Source organism: Miniopterus natalensis, chromosome X (genome assembly GCF_054644295.1).
Source record: "Miniopterus natalensis isolate mMinNat1 chromosome X, mMinNat1.hap1, whole genome shotgun sequence".
In the NCBI taxonomy this organism is placed as follows: Eukaryota; Metazoa; Chordata; class Mammalia; order Chiroptera; family Miniopteridae; genus Miniopterus; species Miniopterus natalensis.
The window spans coordinates 19,836,337-19,851,637 of record NC_142103.1 but is presented as its reverse complement, the minus strand read 5'-3'; the positions used below and the strand labels follow the sequence as shown (position 1 = coordinate 19,851,637).

General features: G+C 37.6%; 1 pseudogene; it reads right to left on the bottom strand.

The window, feature by feature from the left end:
• Positions 1–3,703: 3,703 nt before the first annotated feature.
• On the bottom strand, positions 3,704–9,223 carry LOC107537519 (ubiquitin-ribosomal protein eS31 fusion protein pseudogene; annotated as a pseudogene).
• Positions 9,224–15,301: the final 6,078 nt, after the last annotated feature.

The following is a 15,301-nucleotide window of genomic DNA, read 5'->3' as shown; positions in this document are numbered from 1 at the left end:
AGTTAGCCTTGTGTTAGGCAATAGATACATTTCTGAGAAATTGTATGTAAGAGAACTTGGACCAAATAAGTCCTATTTTAAGGGCGTGGAAACTGTTTAAAGAACCTCATGAGGCTTCTGGATTCGCATAGGAAGATGACTAGAACTATTGCATTGTTCCCCGTTCATTTTTTCTCTCTCACTTTAATCAGATTAGCATGTTATTCTTGCAAATTGGATATGCCGCTCCTATTTAATGGTTTATTAAGTTCGAATATCATCTGTTTATGAGATCTGGAGGTTTTGGTACTTGAGCCTCTCTGTTAATAAGAGTTACATGCCTCTGTTAATAAAATAAATAGTGCTAGAGGCTTTGAGGTAATTATTTCATTAGAATTGAAAGCATTAACAATTGGTGGTAACGTACTGTGTAAATATATTAAAAGTAGCATACTAAGTAACGTCTTACTTCTCAGTGCTGAGTTTCTTACTTGTGTTTAGCCCATAGCTGTGATGTGAGTGGCCTCGGGCCTCAGGCCTCGGGGAATGGGTTAGACACACAGAGAGAAAGTGAGTCAACAGAGAATGTTGGCTCAAAAAGTCACCCGAATGCATCTGCTGCGAAAAGCATTTCAGGGGGAGAGAACCAGAACACAGCATTTTCCAGGAAGGGACTGTGGGTAACTGGAGGGGACACACACATGGAAACAGCCCAAAAGAAAAGCATAAGGAACGGTGGCGCTTAATACTGCTATTGTTTGGGGAGCAAATGGAATTTCTAAGCTGATGACAATAGTCCCTGTTCTATTGAGCGCTGAAAAGCCACTTAATTAAAAAAGGAAGGGACGGAAGTATGAGAAAGCTCATGAAGAAATTGAAGAAAAATATAAATATCAATTGGTGACAGGAATGGAAAATCTGTACATTTAGGTACAGAAGAAAATAGGTACATTTAGGCTCCCATAAAGAAAAAATATCTCAAGAAAACAGCATTAATGCAATAGGTCTGTGTAGAGGGGGGAATCCCCCCTACCCTTCTTTAGTTCTTATGGCTGGACTAATAATAAATAATAAAATTGACACAAGAGTAAATTAACAGGAGAAAAACCAATTTAATACATATGCACAAGAGACTCATGATATTAAGATCATAAAATGAGGCTCAGAGAAATGATGACCCACCCAAGTCTTATACCATTTAAAAAGAAAATATAAGATAAAGAAACAATAAATGTGTAAGAAATTGAAAGGGGAAAAAAAACTTAGTGCTGATTAGAAAGGAATCTACCTAAAGTTCGGATATTCATTAATGAGAAATTTAAACAAAGTAGCAAATGAGGGAAGAGACAATGAAGTGTGTTTATACAGACTCCAGCTCTGAGGTGCTTAAAGGAGCAATAAGGGATATCTTCTGGGTGCAGAGAGGACACCTTTCACATGGGATATTTATCTCCTGCTTTTAGGGGGACAGAGAGTTCAGAGTGTTCTTCTTGCAACGGTAGTTTCTTAAGTAACTTTAATTCAAATGATCAATATGAGATTGTGGCTGGCCAGCATGGCTCAGAAGTTGAGCATTGATCTATGATCCAAGAGATCGAGGTTCAATTCCCGGTCAGGGCACATGCCCAGGTTTCCGGCTCCATCCCTAGTAGGGGGTGTGCAAGAGACAGATGATCGATGACTCTCTCTCATCATTGATGTTTCTCTCTCTTCCTCTGTTTTTCTCTCTCTGAAATCAATAAAAACATATATGTGAGATTGTGGGATAACTTGGGGTGGCCTACCCTGGACCCTAACAGCTCCAAAGAGGAAGATTTAATGAATATGGGAAAATACAATGGAAAGGGTAAAAAATAGTGTAGCCCTAGCCGGTGTGACTCAATTGGTTAGATTGTGCCAGATTCTAGTACTTTAAATAGTTTTCTCCCATTGGGACCTGGAGAGTATTATGCTGAGTGAAATAAACCAGGCAGAGAAAGACAAGTATCACATGATCTCACTTATATGTGGAATCTAATGAACAAAATAAAGTGACAAACAAAATAGAACCAGAGACATAGAAGCATGAAATTGACGTATATTAGAGGGGAAGGGGGGGTGGGGGGTGGGGAGAGATTAACCAAAGAATTTATATGCATTTGTGGACAAAAACAATAGTGTGGTGAAGGGGAGGGGTGGAAGCGGGGCAGAGGGGGTCAATGGGGGGAAAAGGGACATCTGTAGTATTTTCAACAATAAAGATAAATTTAAAAAATAGTTTTCTCCCATATATCATATTTTTCAGCAATGTTAGGTTAATTTTCAGAAGCATGAGAACTATACTGGGAGCTCAGTAAAATTTTAGGATTCTGTTCTTCAACAGACTAAGAATCCTTCAGAATCTCCCCTTTTCTTATTAGGATATGGAAACGAACAGGTCCCAGACAATTTCGTTTAGTGATAATTTATTGATTGCGTACCATATTCTCCTTTCAGATACTTTAACATCAATAGTTCTTGGCTCCAAGAGAATAGCAGTGCATCATTTCAGATACAGGCATTATATTCTCCATTTGTCCCAATCATTTCATGTTGTTTTCTTTTTTCTTTTTTTTTTTTTTTCAGATATGTCTTTATTGATTTCAGAGAGAGGAAGGAAGAGGGAGAGAGAGAGATAGAAACATCAATGATGAGAGAGTCATTGATCGAGCCCGCAACCCGGGCATGTGCCCTGACTGGGAACCGAACCGCAATCTCCTGGATCCTAGGTCGATGCTCAACCGCTGAGCCACGCCAGCTGGGCTTATTTTCGATATATGTTCATGATGATTGTAGTACTAAATCCATAGTGCCTAATACACTTTTCAAGCCCTTGGGAGGACATTCTATTTTCACTTGTCAATTTCAGGTTTTTTTTCAGTACTATTTAAATGTTATGCAGAAAAAAATGAACAGTTGGCAGCACATTTTGTCACCTTTGTCTACTAGCCAAAAATGCAAACATTTTTTATTCTCGTGGGGCTTTTTCTTGATGATTAATTTATTTTGATAATTTCTGATACAATATGATACAGCAGTCTTTATTTTTGTCCAAAGAAACAGTATTTATCCTACTGGTAACTGCATTTTTCTCTGAAAGAATGCTCTGGGTTTTTTTCGGGGAGAGGTGTGTCAGCGAGGCTTTTAGCTGTAACTATAGGAACCTGAGAAAAGCCAATAGTCTTTAGTCCTTCCTCTTTAGTTCGAAAGAATATGTATATAATATCACCATTCAATCATTTCCTCATTGAATGACAGGTGAGAAGTAGGAAACATGGTTTTACCTACATAACAGTGACTCTGTAATTTTGCATGACTTCCTATGAAATATAGACAGCATGTGCCTAACATGTCTATTTTGACAGATCTAGAGAATGAAGACAAAATGGATGGTGTAGGTCTCTAAGTTGACTAAATTTATGTCAGTCATTACTCTATTGCAAAGTGCCATATAAACAACTAATCAATGCTTGGTAAGCAGAGATGAAAGGAAAATCCAAAAGTTAAATTTGCAGACCACTTAAAAGGTAAAACAGACCCCAAGTGGTACTCGGTTGGAGGTACTGAGAGTATTGAGAAATCACTTGGTAAACTCTGAAGGTTGGTGTTTTAATTCATTGCAACACATCAGCCCATGTTTAAAACCATCAATGCTTTTGTCTTTTTGGTTTTTGTTAGTTCATGTCTTTTATTAACCCATATACAATTACTTGTCTTCTGATGTGTTGAAGCAATAGGTCAGACACCATTTGCCACAATAATGTCTGTCTAAGTGGCTGGTCATAGAAACTCCAGGACCACATTCTTCTGAAGGGCACTCCTGACGAACATGACTGACTGGCACTCTCATCCACTGTGTGCCATTTCAGGACAGCCAGCTTCACCTTCTTTCTCCTATGCTTATTCCTCTTGGGAGTGGTGTAAGGCTTCTTCCTTTCCTTAGCACCACCATGAAGTCTCAACACAAGATGAAGAGTGGACTCCTTTTGAATGTTGTAGCTAGACAAAGGATGGCCGTCTTCCAGTTGCTTGCCAGCAAAGATCAGGAGGAGTTCCTTCCAAATCCTGGATCTTGGCCTTTACATTTTCTATTGTATCCGAGAGTTCAACCTCAAGAGTGATGGTCTTCCTTGGAGGGGTTTTCACCAAAATCTGTATCTTGGTGGCAACTCCACCGCAGATGGTGGATTGGAAAGCCACCAATGCTTTCTTTTCTTTTTCTTTCTTTTTTTCTTTTTTTTACCAGTACTTTCTTATCTCAACTCCTTATCATGATTTTCAACACCTCAATGATAGAGGCTCAGGGTATTTTCTCTAGCTTCATCTCATACAACTCATTCACTGTTCTCCACCCACTGTGGCTCACACCCATCTTAAGCCATTTACATTTTATGTTCACTCTGGAACACTATTTTCCCAGATCCTCAAATCACTAATTCTCCTGATTTTTATAATTCAGGTCATACGTCACCACCTAAAAGAGTGCTACCCTGACCACCCTATCCAAATTACTCAATCCTACCTCACATATTTTTCTCTTTTATTATATTTTCAGAGCACTGTTACTATATGAAGTCATCTTATTTGTTCACTTTCTTATTAAAACTCTCTCAGCCCCTATATTGAAACTCCATGGTAGCCAGGACCTTCTTTCTTGTTTACAGCTCTATCCCAAGCAACCAGTGTGTATGTTTATTGAAATAGGTATGATAAATAATAAAAATAGCCCTCAGCCAGCTAACTGATCAAGTCTTAAATCTAGTTCAGGGCTGTACAATTGGATAATGACTTAGGAGCTCTTGAAAAGATTTCAGAAGAGGGATACAAAGATGACAAAAGGATTAGAAAACAAGACCTATGAAAAACAGAAAATGGTGATATGAGTTGGAGTAATACTACTCCAAAATAAGAATCCAGTATAGTTTGTTTTTTACAGTTTACAGAGTACTTTGCATGTATAAATGCTCAACCTTTTACATAATAATCATGTAAAGTTGTTATTACTGTCCCTGTTTTATGGGCATTAAAACTTTTGTACAGAGAATTTAAATGACTTGTCCAAAGTCACATAGTTATATGGTATAATTCATGTTTTCTTAGTCTCACATCCAATATTTTCTCCACAATACCACTTCTGGTTTAGCCTGCAGAGCAAGGGATTTTATTTGGATGTTATAAACAAAGATATTTCTCATTAGAAATGATAAATTCTGATAAAAGTTATCCCAGGTTGTTCCCACACATCTTTGAGATTCATTTGGAATAGATATTTACCTGTCTGGTAGGGTTTAGGAGAGGGTCTCAGGAGAGGGTAAATGATGACTTAGACATGGTCTCTTCAAGCTCTAAGATTCTATAGTCTTTGAGCCAAACTCTCAACTTTCAAAATGAATTTTTTCAAATTTACTTAGCATTTAAAATTCAATCAAATGATACTACCTTTTAAACTTTGTATCACAACTGGACTTGGCCCTAGGATGTGCTCATCGCATGGGCTGTGTACCTTTTTATTCACTACCCAGAACGTGCAGTGTGAACATAATAGAGATTGAAAGAGAGCCAGGAGGATAAAACATGAATTCTTAAAGAGTAACTTTGTGCTTCATGTAGACTTATTTCCTCTTCATTTTAAGCTTTTTACTAAATCTGCTTCCAAACTCTCAATTCCATAACCTAGATTCCACACTCATAACTGGCATCTGCATACTGCTTCTATTTTTATAATAGACTTTTTATTCCTTTTTTATTTAGATTAAATGTTTGTTAGAATTTCACGTGGATAGTCAAAGTTAGCTTTCAGTAACAGAAGCATTCTTTTAATAGAACAGTAGAAAACGCATTTGGAAGAATATAATTCTTTTGATTTTCATCATTTTATTGACATTTCTTTTTCTGACACAACAGATGCTCTCTATTTGCAGTTGATAATTGAAATCTCCATAGTATGATTTTACCCCATAATAATATTGGTGAGTATATCATTTTGTGATCATTTAACTGGATGTTTTTTTAAACCATGCATTTAAAATCTTCTATAATTTCCACCCGGCCGGGCATGGCTCAGCGGTTGAGCACCTACCTAGGATCCAGATCGGGGTTCGATTCCTGATCAGGGCACATGCTCGGGTTGAGGGCTAGGCAGCCGATCAATGACTCTCTCATCATTGATGTTTCTATCTCTCTCTCTCCCCCTTCCTTTCCTCTCTCTGAAATCAATAAAGACATGTTTTTCAAAGATTAAAAAAAAAAAACTTCTATAATTTCTAATATTTTTACAATGAGAGTTTATTACTTGAATAATTATAAATTGTTCATATGTTCTTTGGTCAAAATGGGGGAAAAATTTTCCTTGAGTGTTAGAATGAATTAGTTTGATTTGAAATCTGTGTAATATTTGCATAAAGTTCCAAATATAAAACTTGTTCCAATTGTGACTATATTCCTTATAATTAGAAAATTATTTTGTTATTCCTACTTTTGGATCTCCTTCCTTTATTAGGAACCAAAAGCTGAATGTAGGCATCTAACGACAAAATAAATATTTTAAAGTACTTAAGAGACCTAGTTCAAAACATGAATTTAAAAATATTATAGGCCAAGGAAAAATGACAGAAGTGCATTTGAATAAACCCATAAGTAGGAGACAGATACAAAGTGTGGCCTGGCCCGGCGTGGCTCAGTGGTTGCGTGTCGGCCTAGGATCCTAGGCGACCCGGTCAGGGCACATGCCCGAGTTGCAGGCTCCATCCCCAGTCAGGGGAGTGCAAGAGGCAGCTGATCAATGACTCTCTCATCATTGATGTTTCTCTCTCTCTCCTCCCTTCCTCTCTCTGAAATCAATAAAGATATGTTTTTTTTTAAAAAAAGAAAGTGTGTTTATAGGGAAAGAAGAATTTTAATAAATGCTGATTAGAAATATTAAGGCATTTTCTGTAATGTTATCATACTGAAAACTATGACGTAATAGTTTTCAAGAAAACACCAGAATACATTCAGCACGTTGTTTCTTCATGCCGTGCCTGGCATATAGCAGGTCCTCAGTAAGTATTTGTTGAAGGGATAAATGAGCCAACAAGTCTTATTTGAGCACCTGTTATGTGGAGGATAAAACACTACGACCCAGACAGAGCTTACGATCTAATATGGGAGAGAAGAAATGTAAGACAGTTGCATGAACGGGCACCGCAGAGAAAGTGTGTGATCAGAGTAAGCGTACCCTAAAAGGACACAGGAGGGCCAGGTCATTTCCCATCGGAGACCGTTTTAGGGAGGAAAGGGGAATTGAGACTTGGAATTGGTAAAAGTTAAGTGAACAAAATGATTTGTTTAAGCAAATATATAAAGGTTACTAAATATTATTATAAGACACTAAATAAATTAAAAGCAAATATTGGGTCATCAAGAAATCTTTTTTTATGATCATCCATTCTTAAAAATTCCATTTGCCTTTTACATTAATATGGTATGAAACAGTCTCAGTTCCTGCAAGCCTCTTTGTCTCTTGGCTTTTTTCCCCTTAACATATTGCACACATCACTTCTAGTATAGCATATCTGAAATGTTCCAGTAATTACTCTGTCAGTCATTTTATTCTTCAGGTTAAACTTCTAGCCTGAATTATTAAAAATTAATTTAAATAATGAAAATAACGTTAGTTGTTTCTAGTATAAAAACATAGCTTTTTCTTCTAGGGAAGATTAAAGACTTTAATATTTTTCTTTTTATTTCCCCGTAGGTCAGTTTTGTGAGAAGTAGCTGGTATTAGGAAATGTTGATCTCATCGGGGTAAGGAGAGGTGTTAGAAGCAAGCTGATTTCCCCACCCAGCATGTTTGTGTCTATCATGTGAATGACGTGAGGATCACTTGCATTCTAAGCTAGTTTGCTCACCCCTTTCGTACAACTGGCTCCTAACCCACCTTCCCATTTATCAGATAGAATCTAGCTCTGCCCACCCTTCCCTCTTTCTCCTTCCCCTTTTCCCATTTCTTCTTGTCTACTTTATTAAGTGCACAGGGACCACGCAGGTTTTGTTCACCATTCTATCTCCAGCTGCAATCATAACCCATAGGCTTGATGGGGCATGCATTTAAATGTTTGTTGAATAAATTAACTCCCTATTCTGTAGAACTAAACTATTTAAATATAGCAAGCTAAGAAACACAGTATAGGAAGGTCAATCTGATGCCTGAATATACGCAGTGCATAATAAAAATAAAATTCAAATGGTTTTCAATTTATTAACTCATTTGAAATATTTATACTACTACTCTACCCAGTTAACACTTATTAACTGTGTAAACTTGAGCCGGTGAATTAGTACTGAGTTTTAGGTTTTTCTCAATATAAAATGTGACTAATAATATCTTATCTATTGGAATACAGTGGGTCGAATTAGGGATCTATGGATCCAATTTATCATGGACAAAAATGTGAATATAACTTTTTAAAAATTATGTGGAAAATGCATGTGGAATTTTTTATTCTTTGCTTATTAATTAAAACTCCTGCCCAGCCCAAGTGGCTTAGTGGTTGAGTATTGACCTTTGATCCAGGAGATCGAGGTTCGATTCCTGGTCAGGGCACATGCCCAGGTTGCGAGCTCAATCCCCAGTCAGGGGCGTGCAGGAGGCAGCCGATCAATGACTCTCTCATCATTGATGTTTCTCCCTCTCCCTCTCCCTCTCCCTCTCCCTCTCCCTCTCCCTCTCCCTCTCCCTCTCCCTCTCCCTCTCCCTCTCCCTCTCCCTCTCCCTCTCCCTCTCCCTCTCCCTCTCCCTCTCCCTCTCCCTCTCCCTCTCCCTCTCCCTCTCCCTCTCCCTCTCCCTTTTCCTCTCTCTGAGATCAATAAAGACATATTAAAAACACACACACACACACAAAAAAAACACAAAAAAACCTCCACAGGTTCCAAAATTCACTAAATTAAAAATAATACACATATATATGTATCTGTGAGCATTATTTTAATACATATATAAAATATATTTGCATATAAATATATATGTTTTGCTAGCAGAACTCATGACAACCACTTAGTAACATTGATAAATACTATTGGTTAGAGCTATGCAATCCAGGAAATTTCTAGACACAAATTAAGATCAAAACCTTTGTCATAAATGATTGTGTTTCTAGACATTTAATGATATATTTTGAAGGATTAAAAGTTAAGAATAACATTACTAACGGCCCTTCACTGCAGTAATCGTACAATTACCTTTCATCGTGAGCTCCTTTTTATTACTTGCATGGAAAATTTACCCATATTGTTCTTTTATTCATTCAATAAAGTTGTACCTACTGTTCAGTACTGCGCTAGGAGCTGCAGATGCGGCAATAAATAAGACACAATCTCTCTCCTGAATGCGATCAAATTTTATTGGGACAAGTAAGCAGACAATTAAAATATTGTATTGTAAGTGCTACAAGGGGAGTGAGTTAAGGATGCTTTGGGGACACATGAAAGCTTTTCCTATCCAGCCTCTAGGTAGGGGAGTCAGTCAGGGAAGGCTTCACAGAGGAGGTGGTACCCATGGTGCTCTTTTTCTGCCTATTCATGTCCTTCCCAGAGAGGCTGAAATGCAAATTATTTAAAGATTTTAATGTCTAGCTGAGAGATATAGTAATAATTTATTGATTGATTACTTTGAGTTTTATACTGTATGGAACTACAAAACACATTTCTGAGACTAGTGGTAGAGATGAAAGGTAAGGAAACAAACCTCAGAAACAAAGAGGCAGCTTTCCTGAACCCAGGAAGTAAGAAATGAGATAGGATTAAGAACCAGATATTCACTAGTAGAATTCCTGGAAGTTGAATAACAATGCTAAGGAATTTTTTTTTTTAGAAGGGGATGGACTTAGATTTTTTAAAGTAACACACAAGACATAATTTGAGTTGCATGCATCAGGTTGTTTACAGAACTGAACATAGCTACTGGGGCAAGTTGCCCTTGCACTACTTCTTCAGATGTGCTAAATGGTCTGGCAAACCAACTGTTCAGTCTATTAACCAAAATGTGTTGATATGTTGTAATGGTTAGTTTAATATCTATTCTTAATTACACGACTTCAATGTATTCTCAACCCATATTAGAGTATTGCTAATGAATTATGTTAATATTATTTTGCTATATATACTTATTTCATAGTTATCAGTTACATTTTTGTTTTTCCATTGTTCCTCAGCTTCTTATGTATTTTTGGCACATATCATCAACTAAGTGTTCATTTACTATATATTTATAAATAATTTTACAACTACCTCACAGGCCAAACCAAAATGTTAGTAAGTAACTTCGCTTACTATAACCCTGGAGGAGATATATCTGTATCTATATATGCCATTTTAGAAGAGTGATGAGGCCACACACTATAGAATTCTCTTCTACCTCTTCCATGCCTTTGACTCATTTGACTGGATTCTTTTAGAAGATGCTGTACCTTCTCAAGTTTTGTGTAAAACTCGACTCGTTTGAATGGATCTGTTAATTAAGGCTACAAAAATAACTTGCTGAATCATGGCACATTTATTTTGATCATTCCCATCCTGGCCTTTTTAATATTTTTATTGTCATTTCAAATATGCATTTAATTTTTGTTTGCATGGTAATTTCAGCCAACTTACCTTCATTTAGGGACACTTTGTACAAGAAAATAAATTATCTCATTGTTCATTCCATTTGATTGATTGATTTCTGCTACTGTATGTGTTTTTGAGCTGTCCCAGATCTTTTCTCAGCTTCTCTATTACCTTTTATCAACTTCTTTTTTCACAGCATCACCTATCATCTTTCTATATGCTCACTTTGTTGCTCTTAGATAATTTATTGCCTCGCTGTTTATTACTTAACCAAGGAAATTAAAGACAGGAATGGGGATGAAAAGATTAATTTAATCTAACAGCCTTTGCTGTTCTCTCTGCCTTTACATAGTATTCTTCCTAGAGTGTTAACCCAAGATGAGAAAAAAGAATGCTTGTTTAATCACCCAACTATCCCATTATTTATTTGTTCATTTGTAACTATCATTAGCATAAAACTTTGCAGAGTTAGTTTCAAATGAATGGATATATCCATTATTTTATTTTATTTTTTAAATTTATTTTATTGTTGAGAGTATAACGGATGTTCTCCATTTCCCTCTCTTTGCCCCCCTCTACCCATCTCCCACCCTACCCCAGGCCTCCACCTGTCTATTGTCTGTGTCCAAGGGCTCTGCATATATGCTTATAAATTCTTTGGTTAATCCCTTCCCGCCCTCCTTTCTGCCTTCCCTCTGAGATCTGTCAGTCTGTTTCATGCTTCCAAGTGTATGGTCCTATCTTGTTTGTCAATTTATTTTGTTCTTTAGATTCCACATATGAGCGAGATCATGGAAAAAAAAAATCCTGCTTCCACCAAGTAAAGTTCTCTTTTTTCTATACTTTTAACTTCCTAAAATCTAAAAACAGAGTATCACATAGAAAGCGTTTGCTAAGGTAGACTCAAATGTCAGGTAATTTTCTTTCTGGAATAGGTTTTATTTTGAGCAAAAATAATCTAATATAAGAATATTCTGTATTTGAAATCTCCATCCATTATATTTCTTACACAGAAACTTTCTCATAAAAGATGAATACATTTTTCTGAAGTCGTTTTTAAATGTACCCAAATTATATATGGTCATATGGCTTGAAAGTTAACATGCTGATAACTTTGTTTATTTTCAGTTTTAGTCAAAAGACAACTTTTGATCTAGAAAAGGACATCTGGGAAAAAGAAACAAAAAATTAAATTTGCTTGTATTATGCTTAATTTCATAGGAAAAAAGCCCTAAAGAAGTATTAAACAATAATAAAATAATAAATAAATAACATTTACAGTGAGAGTAGATAGTCTTATCTCCAAAAATAGCTGCAGCTCAATGAAATTTAGAAGCATACATCTTCAACATAATTCAATCAGTCTGTTCTGTGCTTTTATGTCTCTGGATTTATTTTGTTCATCAGTTCATTTTGTTCATTAGATTCCACATATGAATAAGAGCATGTGATACTTTCTTTCTCTGACTGGCTTATTTCCCTTAGAATAATATTCTTCAGGTCCCACCATGCTGTCTCATAGGGTAAGGAATCCTTTTTTACAGCTGCATAGTATTCCATGGTATAAATGTCTGAGAAGATGCTTAATATGATTTCAGTCTTCTTGAACTTGTAAAGACTAGTTTTATGTCCTAACATGTGGTCTATCTTTGAGAATGTCATGTGTGCACTTAAGAATTCATATTCTGCAGATTTGGGGTAAAATGTTCTGTAAATGCCAATTAAGTCCATCTGATCTAGTGTGTCATTTAGAATCACTGTTTCCCGGTTGATTTTTTTGTCTGGAAGATCTATCCAGTAACGTGAGTGGGGAGTTAAACTCATCTATTATGACTGTATTGCTGTTGATCTCTCCTTTAAAGTCCTTCAGAAGTTTTTTCCAGCCTGTGTGAGTCTTTTGTTCTGAGCAGGGTCTCTTGAAGACGGCATCTATTTGGGTCTTGTTTTCTTATCCATTCAGCTAACCTATGCCCTTTGATTGGAGCATTTAATCCATTTATATTTAAGGTTATTATTGATAGGTACTTATGTATTGCCATTTTATTTCTTTCTGCCTATGTTTCTCATTCTCTCTATTTCAACTTCTTATTACAGCAGTCCCTTTAACATGTCTTGCAGTGCTGGTTTGGTGGTAATAAACTCCTTTAGCCTTTTTTGGTCTGAAAAGCTCTATATTTCACCATCTATTTTGAATGATAGCCTTGCTGGATAGAGTAGTCTTGGTTTCAGATCCTTCTTTTGCATTACCTTGAAAGCTTCATGCCATTTCCTTCTGGCCTGTAGAGTTTCTGATAAGAAATCAGCTGACAGCCATATAGGAGCTCCTTTGTAGGTAACAGATTGCTTTTCTCTTGCTGCCTTTAAGATTCTCTCTTTGTCTTGGATTTTTGGCATTTTAATTATGATGTATCTGGATGTGGGCCTCTTTAGATTCTTCTTGCTTGGGACTCTCTGTGCCTCCTGAACTTGTGTGACTTTTTCCTTGACCAGATTAGGGAAGTTTTTTGTCATTTTTTCTTTCTTTTTTTTAAAAACATTTTTATTGATTTTAGAGAGAGGAAAGGAGAGGGAGAGAGAGAAATAGAAACATCAGTGATGAGAGAGAGTCATTGATCGGTTGCCTCCTGCACAATCCCCACTGGGGATGGATCCCATAACCTGGGCATGTGCCCTGACTGGGAATCCAACTGCAATTTCCTGGATCCTAGGTCAGTGGTCAACCACTGAGCCATGCCTGGCAAGGCTGTCCTCCTGTTTTTTAATTGTTTTTTCTTTTTGGATCAATGATTGAGTTATTTTTTTCTACCATCTTCTAATTCACTGATCAGATCTTCAGATTCCCCTAATCTGTTGTTTATTCCTTCCAATGTTTTTGTTCCCCCCCCCCCACTGTGTCATTCTTAATTTCCTTCATAGTTTCCATTTCTTTTCTCATGCTGCTGAGCATCTTTATGTTCAGTATTCTGAACTCTATATCTGATAGGTTGCTTATCTCCATTTCATTTAGTTCTTCTTCTGGGGAATCCTTTTGTCCTTTCATTTGGGGCTTGTTTTTTGTCTCCCCATTTTGGCTGCTTGTTTCTATGTATTAGGTTGATCTGCTACACTCCCAGTCTTTTAGGCGGTCTCTGGTGCAGGCCAGTGCCAGACACTGTTTGTGACTGGCCTTGAGTACCGTGTTTTAAGTTTTCACACTCCACAGCTTGTGGCTCCCTCTGCTGGGCTGGCTGTGTTTGGACAGGCCCAAGTTGTGCTTTTCCAAGCCCTGGGTCCAGAAGCAAATCATGCAAGGACTTGAAGCACCCAGAGGCTGATTGTTATTCAGTTTCTTAATGAGCCTCAGGCTGTAGAAACTCCACAGGGTGGGACAGCTGGTTGTTATTAGCCTTTTAATGAGCCTCAAGCTATAGAAACTCCACTGGGTAGGGTAAGAGGTTTTCCAAAAGGGTGGGACAATTGCTTTCCCCCCGCCCCCAGGCAAAAGCTGCTAGGACGGTAAAAGTCTGCCTGAGAAAGATGTCCTCTGCAGTATGGGGGAATGACTCAGCACAGGAATCCAGATGGCTACCCTCTGAGCTCTACCCCCCAAGTCAGCACGCCTAGATTCTCCTCATACAGCTCCAGTCCACTCTGCCCTTCCCTATGCTGGAGCCCAAGGTGAGTGGTTGCACACAAAACTTTGTGCATTGGCTCTTTAAGAGGGTCCTTGCACTTCTGGCTATCTCTCCCTGGCAGACAGAAACTCAGCTGCTTTTTACAGCCAGACATTATGTGGGTATTTTTCTCAGTTCTAGTGCTCTGTGCTGTGAAGCCCAGACTGGGGTTTAGGCCCCAGAGTCCTCAGTGGGAACCCCCCACAGCTGAGATATCCCTCTGAACCTTCAGCTGCTGCCTGTGGGAACCCAGCCAGCCCTCTCTCGTCTGCACTTCCTACCAGCCTCTATGCCATCTCCAGTTTTCCTCCTTGGTTATGAGGGTGCTCTCCAGCTCGTCTTCAGTTGCAGTTGATTATTCAGGATGGTTTTTCTATATTTTAGTTGTAATTCCAGTTTGTTCCTGGGAGAGTGTCAGTGTAACTGCCACTCAGTCCATCGCTATCTTGCAGTCTCTCTGCATTACTTCCCTTAATCCTAAAACAAGTGATTTTTGAAGGGTAGTGGCACTGCTGACATATTAGGGCATGAACAGATATTTTCTGTCAAATGGCTTACAGAGGTCAAAAAGAAAGATACATGTATTATACAATGTTGTATATGATGTATTTTCCATATCTGTGCTAACTTTGCTGTATGAAGGAGAGTAGGACTAATTTGTCTTCTACACTTCATTTCCTATCAAAAGGTTCTTTTTATAAATTGTTTTTCGTTTTTTAAAAAATATATATCTTTATTGATTTCAGAGAAAGGAAGGGAGAGAGAGAGAGAGAGAAACATCAATGATGAGAGGGTCATTGATCAGCTGCCTCCTGCACGCCCCCAACTGGGGATTGAGCCCGCAACCAGGGCATGTGCCCTGACCAGGAATCGAACTGCAATCTCCTGGATCATAGGTCGATGCTCAACTGCTGAGCCACGCCCAGCGGGGCTATAAATTAAGTTTTAATAGGTAAGATGTCATTATAAAAACTGAGAAAAATGCTAACAATACTAGGGTGGTTTTAAATCTTACAAATGAAGCCAAGACTATATTCACACATAAATAATTTGCTGGTAATAAATTA